The sequence below is a fragment of the Thalia democratica genome, chromosome 4 (genome assembly GCF_965202585.1).
Source record: "Thalia democratica chromosome 4, ktThaDemo2.hap1.1, whole genome shotgun sequence".
NCBI lineage: Eukaryota > Metazoa > Chordata > Thaliacea > Salpida > Salpidae > Thalia > Thalia democratica.
The window spans coordinates 82,374,029-82,388,932 of record NC_139168.1 but is presented as its reverse complement, the minus strand read 5'-3'; positions in this window follow the sequence as shown (position 1 = coordinate 82,388,932).

The window sequence follows — 14,904 nt, the reverse complement described above, 5'->3', positions numbered from 1 at the left end:
ATTCTATTTATTTTTAAACTTTTAACAAAACTGCACATTTTCATATAAAAATAAAGGTAGTTAAAACTACTCTATTCCCGTTATGACGTCATCACACATTAATCTTGATAATATTTTTGCAGATTCGTAACTCTTCAGAGCTAGCTACGTCCCTGCTTAGTTGGTTTAAACAACATACATTTATATAAATTGCAATCTGACTATGATATTCTAAGCTTGTTAAGTAATTTGTTTATGCCGTTGAAACTATTGTGGTAGAAAATACTAAATTTCACACAAGAATTTATTCCAAACACAAACTTAAATGAACACTTTGTTTATCAAAAACAATAACGTCCATAGATAAATAAGTTTTACATCATTAATAATCAAAATTACTTGCTTCAAACATAGTTTTTTAAATTTTTTTAAGTTGTAGTAGGTTTGTTTCATTTACTAGAGCTTATTTTAATGTTAGTTATTAGAAAAAGTATATTTTAGTTATTATTAAACTGTGTTTTTTTTTAGATTTAGCAGTTTGAAAAATTACCACTTTACTAAACATGCACTGTTTAATAAAATTATCTATGGCAGTAAAAAAAATGTTTATTTTAATGTTTTAGAGTAGTTCGAAATACTAAACTGCTTGATTAAGTCATGCGTTAATTTTTTATGTTTTTTTAATGAAATTATAAATTTTCCATACTCTAAAATCAACAATTCAACGTTAAACAATTTTTATTGCATTTGATATATTCAAACAATATATTAAATTAAGCTAATTGTAATATTTATAAAAATCATATTTCTAATAGAGATTATTAAATGTTTGATGATGTACACTTATAAACGTTATTTGACAACGAATGTTTGTGTTTATCAAGAAATGACGTCAATCATATTAAAATAAAATTGTTTTTGACTAATTATAGTTTTTATTTATTTAATCTAGTTTTAAGATTAATAAAAAATAGTTTCAGTTATACTCTATGATAATTAAAGTTGTAAGAGGGCTATTAATAATATATACCTGCAAGTGTTTATATTTAAATGTTAAAAATTACTATTGTTTTCAACATATATTTAATTTTCAAAAAAGTATAATTATGTAGTGTTTTGATTAATTCATCATAATAACATATTTTTTGAACATTCTTTTGGTATTGCTACATTTTTAAGCTTTTATTGGTGTTTAATTTTTCACTTTGAGTCTTATTTATTTAAGAAATAAACTTAAACTTTAAAAAATATTTTTAGTACTGCATTTAAAACTTTTTTGAAAGCTCTAATAAACTCTACTCACTTGGACAATGTGTTTATAAACTTTAAAAATAACTTTGATCAAATTTAGCCCTTCAAAACTGAGCAATTAATCTTTAAGAACAATTTTAACTGTAATTTTAAATTCTAAAGTTTCTATTTTTCGTCAATAGATTTTATTTTTCAAAAGCGAAACTACTTAGTCACTACTTTTTTGAAAGCTCTAATAAACTCTACTCACTTTGACAATGTGTTTATAAACTTTAAATATAACTTTGATCAAATATAGCCCTTCAAAATGGAGCAATTAATCTTTAAGAACAATTTTAACTGTAACTTTAAATTCTAAAGTTTCTATTTTTCGTCAATAGATTTTATTTTTCAAAAAGCGGAACTACTTAGTCAAAGAGATTGTTTTTTTTATCTTAAATATCTTTTTATTTCAACCGGTTTAGGCTGTAAAAATATGGTCATCCATGCCAAATGTGTAATCTAACATCAAAAACTATATTTTTTAAACAAAAATGATAATTTTAAGTATTATTGTTTTACGATTATGACGTCAGTAAAAGTAACTACACTTTAATCAAAAAATTTCAACTGCAAATTTGTACTTGCTTTAAGTTTTTGTACTTAAGTCATTTAAAACTGCTGTCGGTTTAAGTAAAACTGTAAAAAACAAGTAGATACAAAAATTATGAATTTAAGTTAAAACAATTCCAATATGTTGCTTTCATATTTTTTCTGTCGGTTGAAGTTGTATAATTGTTTAGAAAATATGTAAATCTGATTTTACACTTACTGAGTTCCTAAATTTTACATTATATTTCAACTGTAACAAAGATAATACGGGTTTGAAGTAGGTTACAGGTAGTAAACAATAGAAAAAGTGATTTAAGTTTTCATGAATAAATTACAAATATGTACTCTGTTGAATCATTATTTTAATTTAAAGATAAACTTACACATCATTTTGTAGTAGAAAAATTATAAAAAGTATTAAAAACCATAACATATTTAACTATTTAGTCAAAAAGTTATTTTAAATTGATTATAAACATACTTATAATTCATAGTTACAACATATAGCTAAGTAAAGAATATTCAAAGAAACGTCATCAAGTTTTAGTAATATTTCCAAAAAAAATTGTATAGCAGTTAGAAAAATTAGTAATGCTTTATTTCATTTTTAAACATTTTTTACAGCTTAAACTAGCTAAACATCTTAATTTATAAAAGAAGATAAATTTTCAGAAAAAGAAGTTGTTTTAAAAGTGAAGTTTAATTTTGTAAGTACAAAAATATGTTACAACAAACAAAAAAATATACTTAAATGATAGTTATAAAAGAATATTTAAGAAGTAGTTTTACTAAGTAAAAAATAAAAAACAATTGACTAAAAACGTTTTAAGTAACGACTTACGTCAAAAATTCTAAGGGTCTATATTTACAACAAATCAGGTAAATAGTTATTTAAAAAGTATTACAAACAACAGTATTTAACTTATGTTCATTTTAATTCTAAGTCAGTTAAACAAGTTAATAAAAACAATCGATAAAAGTATTTAGAAGGTAAACCTTATACATTCTTAATTTTTAATTATGAATCGTTTAGATTTATATTTATTTTTAAACCTACTCTAACACTTCATGTTTAACATTTTTAAGATAAATTAATTTTGTTTTTAAAGTGTTTAAACAAGTATCTTATTATAAAGCAAGTTTATACAAAAGTACTAATGTTAAACTAACCAAATAGTTTTATAAATAAATTTTATCATTTTTGAAGTAAGTTTAAAATTATTTAACATCTAAAATACTTAATTAAGCAGAACATATATACATCTAAACTAAAAGTGAGGCTGTATAACTTCAGGTAAAATTTTAGAGTGTTATAAAGTAATTATTACTTTGTAACACTTTTTTAAGGATCGTCAATTGTTAATGGCCGATCGAATTAATAAATTGTTGATTTTTTAAAAACTGTGTACTACAATTTGCGGCATAAAATTAGAAGTATACGAAATTGTTGAAAATTAGTTATATTTCTAATATTGTTGTTTAATAATAATTCAAAATAAAATTCGTGATCATTGTGTAGTATTGCAAAGCGAAGTATGGTATTATTTTGTATTCTAAATAAAGCTATCTTATTTTTTATTGGATGCCTAATTGTTTTAAAGAACTTACATTCCGATTCAGTAACAGTCAAACGTAGTAAAATATAAAAGCTAACCGGAACAGCTATAAAAATCAGTCTATTTTACATTCAGAATTATAATTACAACTCTGTATACTTATAGAAATCTTCTTTACCACAAAACGTTTGTGTGTACTGAGCAATGATTTTAGTATTAATTCGAAAAATAAAACTAATCAATTTTTACAAAGCATATGTTCTTTAATATTATTTAAACTATGAAAATTAGTATAATAGAAAAGCTATCTTTTTGTTTAAACAAAATTAATAAATATTTTTCAATTTTAAATTTTAAAAATTTAATTGTAGCAGCTTGAAACCTAATTTGCGTTTTTTTAATCTAAATTTTTAGTCCACTTAATTTACTTTTACATATACAAATAAATTTAATAACAACTGTTACTTATTAAATTTTCCAAGTAAAACTTTCAGTTAAATTGTATAGACTTTTAAAAGGTTTATAAATGTACTTAAAATAGTTTTATTAAAGTATGTAAATATGCTTTAAAATATTTAGATATAAATATTAGTTATCGTATTCAATCTACCAACGGTTTACATTTTTTACGTGTGCTTCATTTATTTGTTAGTTACAAATTTGTAAATTAAAAAAAAGGCATTGAATTTATGAAATTTTAAAATAAGTTAATTAATAGTAACAGAAAATATTGGTCAATCCCAATTCGCTTAGTTTAAGCTATTACAATTGACATTTAAATTCTTACTTTAAAATAAAAATCCTGAGTGTTTTTGGTACGAAATTTAGACTATTTAAACATTTATTAATATGTGTTGACATGGACTGTCTAATTATAAGATACTCAGTTTTCTAACTTTCACAACTTAAGCCAGCTCAATTAAATAAAATATTATTTAACAATAAAAATTTACTCCTTTACAAAATTTCAGTATTTTAAGAGTAATTTTTAACAAAGTAATTTAACAACAACATTATTAAACGTAATTCTTGTTGACATAACATAAACAACACAGCAGCATTAATATTCATATAATAAATTAAATAAACTCTTAATATCCCTAACTTATGGGCTACACTGCTTTGTCAGTTTGAACAATCTAAACCGGTTGAACAAATAGTAAACACAATAATATAACAACAATTGCTTCGACCAGAAAATTTATTTACGAAACTTTATTTTAAGTTTACAGTTAGTTTTAAGCAAAAGTAAAAATAAGGTTACTATTAAAAATCGTTTAACAAGTTTAATGTTTATGAGTTTTATAGTTGATATTAAAAAATAGATATGAAAACTAAAATATCTTTATTATTACTATTATGCTTCTATTTTTAGCTTGGTTATATTTTTACGTATATTTCTAGTGAATTTGTTTTGTATTATAACTTAATTCAATTAATATTTAAAGTCATTGTCAGCTTATTGTGAGATTGTAGTCTACGCTCGTTTGATCAGTTTTGACTAGTAGTTATTATTGCATTATAAAGAAATATATTAAATAAACTGGAAGTTTTCTGAACTTTAAATCTTCCTAATCGATACTATTTTCTTTTAATTATATATATTATTTCAATAACAAAATTTTAACTTATACATGTATTCAACAGTACAAATCTTATACAAAAATATTGAAACATTGAAAATGATTACTGACGTACTAATAAAACTAACGCAACGTTAACTTGTAGATTTTAATATAATTATACCGTATAATCATATAATACGCAGTAGCAGAAACATATCAGTTTGTACAACCTAAACCGGTTGAGTAATTGAAAAAAATCCTTCTGAAATACCATGTTTTAACTTTACTAGAATTTTTTCATTGATTCTGTTCAAAGCTAAGTATTAATTATCTGTAAAATTTATCTGTAAAATTAAAGCTACTAAAATGTTATTAACACTTCGAAAAAGTTTTGTAAGCTTTTAATGTTTTTTTTGTATAAGTAGTAAAGGCAAGTGAAAGGTAATGTTTTATTGAAACATTTATAATAAACCAATATTGAATTAAAACATTACGTTTTTCAATGATTGCTTGAGCTGTAATGGTAACTATGCAACATGAGCTTTTGTATTTATTTGAAAATTTACTGTTTACTTCATCAGTACTTAACAAAAAAATATTTGTGTTTTTAAACTCTAAACCGGTTGAATAAGTAATAGATCTTTCAAAATAAACAAAAAAAAATGTAAGCTAGGCAGTTTTCTGTATTTATATTAGTTAAAGTTGTATAATAGTTTAAAAACAAGTAGCAAATCTAAAGTTATTTAAAACATTTATTGAATGTAAAAAAACATCCTTAATTTTATAAAAAAAGTTTAACACTATTTTTTAAAGTCTATATCAAACATTGTACCTTAATATCTATAAACATGTAAGCAACACGAATATGTTTTATGGTTTCTCTTAGTCAAATTTGTTTTGTATTTACTAACGTGTTTTGAACAACAGCTTTTTAAATCTAAAATTTAAGACTTTTTTATAAATTTTTAAGGAAAATGTTAGTAAAATTATTATCTTAGTTGACAATAATAAAAACAGTCACAACTAAACAAGTTTTTATTGTTACAAAAATCAAACAAGTACAAATTTAAATAACACCTAACAAGAATTAGGTTTCTAAGTTTGTTAGGTATGAACTTGCCTTATATTTTCTAAACAATAATCAAATTTCTTAGTAATTATAAATATAATAAAGAATTCCTGGTTTAAATAGATGCTTTTATCTTTAAAAACCGGTATTGCATCTTTTATACAAAATTTAGTTATAACATAGCTTTAATATGTACCAGGTTAAAACTAAAACTTAAGAAGCATCTAACATAAGGGTTGGCATCTAACGTAGAGGTGGACCAGCTGAGAGAATTTTTAATTGTTGGCTGGTTGGAGCGTTTTAATTTTAATTTATTGAAAATTAACTAGGTAAAGAGTTTATCTATTCTAATAACACATTGGAATATCTAGTGTAAGTTTCATAAATTTTTGTTCGCGGGTAACAGAATATAACTTAATCGGGTCACTCATTTACCTGTAATTGTCAGTATACCCACACTATGGTCAGTTTGATCTTGTGTAAGTTTCAAATATTTGTTTACAATAACATTTTTAGAGAAAACTATTAAGTCAAGTTTAGATTTTAAATAAATGAAAACTTGAAAACAAAATTAATTTTAACTACTTATTGATTTTATTTTGATTAGAGTAACAACAAAAAATAAAAATATAAGTACAATAACATTTTTAAAGAAAGAAAAAAAAGAAAAGTTTAATCTATAAAATAATGAAAAACTTGAAATTAAAACTAAATTTAATTACTTAGTGACTTTTCTTTTATCAGAGTAACAAAAATAAAGTATAAAAATATTTAAATTAACAACTTAGCTTTAAGTTTGTGAATTAAAAAAAAAAATATTTGAACATTATCATCTTTGAGAATTTTTAAAATTCGTCAAAATCGATTAAGTAAAAAGTTAACTGTCTAAAAAACTAGTAATTGTAATATTTTACTTTAAACTTTCAAAATACTACAAAGTTTATCATTAATTTGTAAAAGTTGCAAAGTAATACTTTAGACATAATCATGTGCAGTGCATTATAAGGTTTGTTAAAATTTTTAGCATCAAACTGTTAATAATCTTGTATAATTTACTAATTATATCAATATCTTTCAAATACTTTAGGCTGTACAAAATAAAAACTAAATATACTTAAAGTAAAAGTCGCAAATTAATTCATTTATATAAACAAATAAATTATTTAATTTATTTATTTTTTATTTTTAAAAAAGTACAAATACAAATAGAGTGCGATAGTTTATTTTGTTTAACAACAGCTGTTTCGAAAGACAGATAGTCAATCTCTTCAGGCTTCAACAAAATAAGAACAAGCACGTTTTAGGCAACTATTAATAAATACAAAATAACTATTCATGCGTAAAAAGGAAGTAAATGAAAGTAAAAAGAGAGAGAAAAAAAGAGAGAGGAAGGAGAAATGCTTTTTGTTAATTATTTTGATTAGATTAAGTTAGCAATTAGAAAAATATATTGTATTGTAATTATAATAATAATATCAGAATGTTTGATTATAGTTAGATTTTGGAAAAAAGATTGGCTTTAATTCTTAATATACTTCGAAATAAAACAAAACATTAAAAAGCAACATATTTACTAGTAATGGTTAAACACAATGCATGAATTTAAGTTGAAACGGAATATTTAACATTTAACAAAAAAAAAAAAAAAACAAGAAATAAAACTCAAAATTCAAAACCCTAATTTAAACATTTGTTATACTAGCTAATTGCTGGCTTCCAATTCATCAACAGAAATTTGTTCCTATGTTTGCAACTGCCCATGAGTTTGGATTTTTGTTGATACAGTTGTTACTTGCTTGTAATATCTTGAGGGCTTCTTTCAAGCAAAGCTTGCATGTTGTTTTTCCTGGTTGGTGTTTGTTTACTTTTTCTAGGATCTTCCAATTTAATTTGTAATCCTATCCTTCTTTTTTAATTTGTGAACTAGTTTTGATAGTTCTGTTGAATTGACGTATTTATTGTAGTTTCTGTTATCAGGTTTGCAATTGATTGTTGTATTGTGCGTTGAAATTCTTTTCTTTAAATGGTTTGCTGTTATTCCAATATATGTTTTGGTTTCGTTTTTTGCGCTTACTGAAGCTTCATATATGACGTTTTCAGTTCTACAATTGCCACCTTTCAGGGGGCATTTATTTTTGTCCCTACAATTGCACGTCTCATCTGTGATATTTTCTTTATTCAACAGTTTTTTGTTGTGGCTTTTGATTGTCATTTCGATATTTGGCATACAGCTGTAACTTAGCTTTATGCAGTTGCTGTTGACGTATTTATTTAGTTTGCTTTCTTTGCTAAAGTGCTTCTTTATTATTTTTAAGAATTTGTTTCCCACATTTGTTTTCACTGAACAGCAAAACGGTGGGTTGAACCATATACATTTTCTTTTTCTTTTTCTCTTTTTCACAGTTGTTTCATTGGTTATTTTTGTATAATTTATGTCATGACTGTAGCCATTTAGTTTTAACGCTTCATTATATTCTTTTTTTATACTGTAAAATAGTTTTTTGCTGCTTGAATTTTTGGCTAATCTATTTTCTATCATCTTTGGGATTTGTTTGATAATTGCTGGTGGGTGGTTAGAATTTGCATTTATTTTAAAAAAATACATTTTTTTAAAGTTGTTACATAGTATTTTATTTTCAACCATATATTTTAAATTTGTTTAATCAAAGTAGTCTAAAGTAAAATAGGGTACTATTAAAGATAACTTTAGTTTCTTTGTAGTTTTTAAATAGTTTTGTAAACTTAAATATGTTTGAAAATTCAAATTAGAAACTTTAAAACTCTTTTAAATTTGTAAAATAGTTACTGGCAGATCTTATAACAACAAGGAAATAGTTAGTTCTTAAAAATTAGTATAGTCGTTAACTTTATTAGATATAAATAAAATTTTTAATTTTGTTTAGTAGAGCTAATAAAAATAAAATTTAACTTTGTCAATCAATAAACTTAGTTTTAAACAAATAAAAAACACTTTTAGATACTTTAAACTCTAGAATGTCATACAGTGACAATCAAAATAGAAAATGTTTAAGCTAACTGGATTAGCTTTAAAAACTAGCTTGTTTTGGATTTAATGTTACAACTCACATTTCTATTTATTTATTTATATTTTTACAAAAGATCGTTTATGCGTATAGAGTTATGATGTCAATAAAATACACTTAGTATTATTTAAACTAATATAAAGACAATTAAAAACTTAAGGTAGTTAGAAAAGGTAAATAAATATAATTTAAAATAAGTTAAAAAAAAGTTTTAATAAGTTTTGTTGGCATAGTAAAATTACAAACTACTCAATTTTACTAACTTACTTTCTTATTTTTCACTTATAATGAAAATAATTTAGTTTTAGTAGTCGATTTATTTAATTTTATTTAAGTAATTTAACTACTCTTAGGGTAAGTTGCAATTATTTTACACCAAAATTTAATAAACTTCAATTAAATATGTTGCCCCCCGCTAGCTTAAACCTATGAACTTTTTTTTTTTATTTTTAAAGGTTTATACAACAATTGGCAACATATATGGTTAAATAAACATACCTAATTAAAAAAAAAAAATTATGAATGTTACATTGTTGTAAACCTTGAAATTTTTGATGATTTTATAGTGATGCAAATAAATTTTTTATCATTACTTGTTAACCTAGATAAACTGTTTAAAATGAAATTATTGTTTTTGAACTCTTACCTTCTTACAATACCTTATATTCTACTACAGTGGTATTAATACATAAAAAAATACAGGCTGTATAAATAATACTCTCGATGGGTGAAAGATTATTTGCAATTGTATTTTTTTATATACTTAAACTTAGTAAAGGAAGATTGTGTGTAATAAGTTTTTTTTACGCAAAATGTAATTGAATTAACTATTTAAAATGTTCTAAAAAATTTACAGTGTCTTAACTTTAACTAAGTGTTAAGGTTAAAATAATGCATTTTTTCATATAAGTTATTTTAAAATATTTTTCAAGCTAAATTTAAACGTAATAGTTTTAAGTTAAATGTTCTTTCAAATTAATATCTGTTCGTTGTCCGATAATTAATTTAATAAAGGATTTTGTTACAAACAAACTTTACTTATAAGTTGTAATGACTTTAAAATATTTTTGATTAAAGTACATTAGTTATAAAAGAAACAAGCTTTAAAAAAATGTATTGAGAGTTTTATATTATAGATTTTGTTGGCATAGAAAATTTAGTAAGTATTACATTTTACCAACTTATTTTACTAATTTACTTTCATTTAAATTAGAAGTTAACCTCAGTTGTTTTTTTTTATTAGTTCAACTAGATTTAGTGGAGGTAAAAAAATTGTGCATCCAAATTTAACAAAATCAATGAAAATACACTAAAAAATTGTACAACAAAGACAAAAAAAATTGTCTGTTTACTGACGTCATAAGCTTGTTACCGCAATTTTTAAATTTAAATAAAGAATATAAAATTTTGATGTTATATATAAAGTTTATAGAATTTACGGCATACTGTATTTTTACAGCTGACATTTCCCACGTTTTAACAATTTGGAATCTTAGAACGTTATTGATTTCTCTGTGGTATTAATATGATAACTAGAATTAAAAAAATGATAATCAAACTGTTTTGTATAGTGGTTTGTTAAATAAACATAATCCATCAAGCATTATTTGTTTTATAAAAATTATAAAGTTTTACTAATGTTTAACCAAAATAAATAACGGTCTAAAAGTTTTATTTAAATTTCGGCTGTAAATAAGGTCTTTCATAAAGAGAAATAAAATTTATTTAAACTTTATTAAGTTACTAATAACGTGTAAATTTAACTCAAAAAACATTTAGTTTTTTATCACGATGAAGCTAGTACTTAATCATTTTTGAATATTTTTTTTTTAAAGGTTTAGTAGTTTATTTTTTGGTAATGAAATTGTTAAATGTAAGCTAGAATTGCTAACATATATTTAGTAACACTGTTGAAAAATGTTATTATTTTAAAAGTCAAATCTGGCTAAGCAGAGTTTAATTATCTATAAAAAAATAAATAATTTTAGCACTAATTTGTTGACAAAAGTTTTGCTCTGTTGACTACTTAATAACAAAATATAAATTCAATTTATATAGATTTTCACTTATAGGAATTATTCTCAATGATTACATAACTTTTTGTTCAAGTATAAGAAAATTGTCTCTATTTGAACAAAAACATTCATTTTGATGTTCTTTTGCAATCTAATTAGATAAAATAGGAATGATTAATTACACAAATTTGCTTTTGTTATCGCAGGTTATTGAATACCTTTTTTACCTTTTTGAATTTTAAGTTTGTTCTGCTTATAAGTTCTTTAAAACTCTTAAAATTCTGCTTTTGCTCAACAAACAGGTCCTATTACTAAATTGTTTTGAAAATTCTAGGAACATTTTAGTAGGCTAAAGAAGTTATTTTTTATAATAAAATAAATTTTTCAAACAAATGTTTTAAGTCTTTTATTTGTTATTGAAAACGACAGAAACAGTATAAAAAGTTTTATTAAATCGACTTATAGTTTTTTTAATTTTAAATAGACATAATTTAACTTTAATTGAAATAATTTAAAGAATCTCGAATTCAAATGCAGAAATAGTTATACATTTCGTTATTTTGTAATAGTGGTGTTAATATGTTTTTTAACTTTTTTTTAATTTTCTGTAAAAAGTTAGCAAAAATATTTAATTTGTTTTTTTTGTTTTAATAAAATAATATAATTCTTTTCAGATAATTAGAGATTATTCTATTTATTTTAGTGCTTTAAAAGTAAGGCATGCACAATTCTGATTAATAAATCTGTACAAGCATGATTTTAATTGATACTACAGTTTGTTTAAGTTGTAAATAAACTCGTTTAAAGTCACAGTAGAAAAACAGTGGCATAGAAAAAATTCGTAAGTAAAATACAGGAACTCCTTTGTGAATATCAAATACTTTTAGCTGTTTAAATTTACTTCACTTAAAAATACGCTAATTTATTTAAGGTATTAGATAATTTTTGAAATCTGATAAAAAATAGAAATAGAAAAAAAAAGTAATAAAGGATTTAACGTTTGTTGCAACTTCGTTTGGCATAAACAAGTTCTTACTTTATGCAAAGAATACCAGTAAAATAAATAAATGTTATAAACTATTCAACATATAACAAACATACGAAAGCATCCTTGTAAAACCTCATGTTTCCTAAATATGTAGTCTAATTTTACATACGTGTGTATTTTAAGTTTCAGAGTTGTTATCGTCTAAACCGTCTGAAACATAACAACGCAGCAGCAAGTTATCGCTTCAGAAACTATAACATATTAGTTACTTGAACAAAGTTTTAAGCTTTTTTTTTTTTTTTTGAAAATAAATAACCAGAAAACAATCTTTTACAATGGCAATTATGACTTTCACTGACTTTCAGTTTATATCAGTTTTACTAATCAAACTAGTTTAAATGACACGTAATTATAGTTTAATATGTATTTACACAAATAACTAAATATATTTCTATACTAGCATTTTTGCATCTTTTACAGCTAAACACGATCATGTTTGATCTTACGAACAATCCGTTTCTTTTACAAAAAGTTTTGATTAAAAACCATTTTTTAAAACAATATGTTAATTTGAAATTTTGAATTAATATGATGATTGCTGACGTACTTTATAGATCACTACAATTTTGAGCTTTTGTTTTTTGTATATATCAAGTATTCATCTAAATGATGTCCTTTGACTCAAAACTAACAATTTGTACGACCTAAACCGGTTGAAATTGTGATAAAAATAATGCAAATAAAAAAAATACCTTGAAAGACTTTTCACATTTTTGCCTAAATTCTGTTATTCAATTTTTTTTTCAAAAAAAAAAGTAACAAAAATAAAGTTAACTTAAAGCGTCATTTAATATACTAAAATTTGTCTTACTAAAAATTAGAAATTAAACCAAATTATATATAATTAACATAAAACCAATTATAAGATATCTTATGTTAGAAAAATAGAGTTACTTCGTTTTAAAAATGTCGAAAAATAGTCATTCCCAAAACAAAAAGGTTAAAGAAGTAGTATAGTAAAAAATGCTGTGCTAATAATAACAATATCATAAATTAATAGTTTAGGTTTTTCAAAACAAAATTTAATACAAAAACTTGCTCGAATTTATAACGAGTAAATCTATTATATTTGAAGATTATACTTATCCGCCTAATTAACTAGTTTTCAATGAAAATAGCTCAACAAGAAGTTTAAAATTTTCGACGTTAATCTAAGTATGTTGAGAATTAGTAACGTTACGAGGTGAAAGAAATTTTGTTGAAAAAATAACAATCTTTTCTAATAAAATATTGAAGGATTAAATAACAGATTCGAGGTTAATAATAAATGATATGATTATACAAATAATAATAGTTATGAATTTAGTATGATTTGTATAGTTGTAAAATTATTACAACAAGACTCATTTTTAATCTCATTGTACATAATTTACTTAATTAAAACAAAAACTGATTGACAGTATTAAATGGCGGTATTTTACAATAATGTGTGTTATAGCCTTTCATTTACACACAAAAATCACACAAAAACTACATATAAACTAAACGAAACTATTTTTATTATAATTTTTTCAAAAAAAGTTTCAAAATTTGATAAAAAATAATTATAATAAATAAAATAACACTCATCTTTTATTCAATAGTAAACTATTAATAACATTAAATCACTTATACAAGCATTTAAGCATTTTGAAATTGAGAGGTGTTGCAAACACCACTAAAATAAATTTCTTTTTTTTATGATCAATCCCGTTATGTTAGTATTAAAAAATCAGTTTTACGGTTATTAAATGTAAAATAGTTATATAGTTGTTAAGAAAAAACCGTTGTTAAAAATACCTAAGTTTCATTAAACTATTATACTTATCCAACTATTTTTTTGTTAAAAAAATAAAAGAATCAAACTATAGTTTATCCTGAGTAGTTAATTAAATTTATAGTAATAAAATGAAAAAACGGAGATAATTTAACTCTCGGTAGAAGTTTTCGTTTTATAAATCATAATTTACAGTATAGATTTATAATTTTGTTATTTAAAAGTAATGTAAATTTGTTTATACTATCATGAAACCAAGTTCTTCAAACTTTCTCGACTAGTTACTATTAAGGGTAAGATGGTTTAATAAATTGTATTTTTGATTGTAGATAACTAATTATAAATAATTATGATAACTTTGGATAAAGTATAACTTTCTGTAAAAATTTTGGTTTTAGTCATAAATATTTTGTAACAAGTAAGTAAATTTGGTAGTTGTATTTGTAAAATAGGATCAAACTAATTAGTTTATAATTATTTTTACTAAAACTAAAATGTTTTAAGAAAACTCTAGAGTTGTACAGACTTTTACATGACAGTTTCTAAGATTTAATATAACTCTTAAAATTTTATGAAAATGTTTTTTTATACTGTATTATTTTAAGATCATTAAATTGAAAAGAAAAAGTTATTTGTCATTTAACTCATGTATGATGTCAAAAAAAATAAATGTTTGAACTATTTTTATAGTAAAAATGTTTTTGAAGAACTAAGTACGAACGTTTTATCATTGTTTATGTTTTTTATTGACGTTTTGTAAATGTTAGAGTTTTTGTTTTATTTGTTTAATTTAAAATAATTTTTGTCTCAAAATTGTTCAGCATCAAAATAGGTGACATTATTTAAATATTACAATAAAACAAATAAAATGTCGTAGGAATCAGCTGCTACGCGTGATATTGTCATAAGGTTGTGAAATACAGATTTATAGCTAGCTGTCTCTAAATTGAAACATTATTTTTTAGCATTATTAAAATTGTTCTTATCTGCATTTACAAAGACATAATAATTAAGGTTTTGTAGAACGATC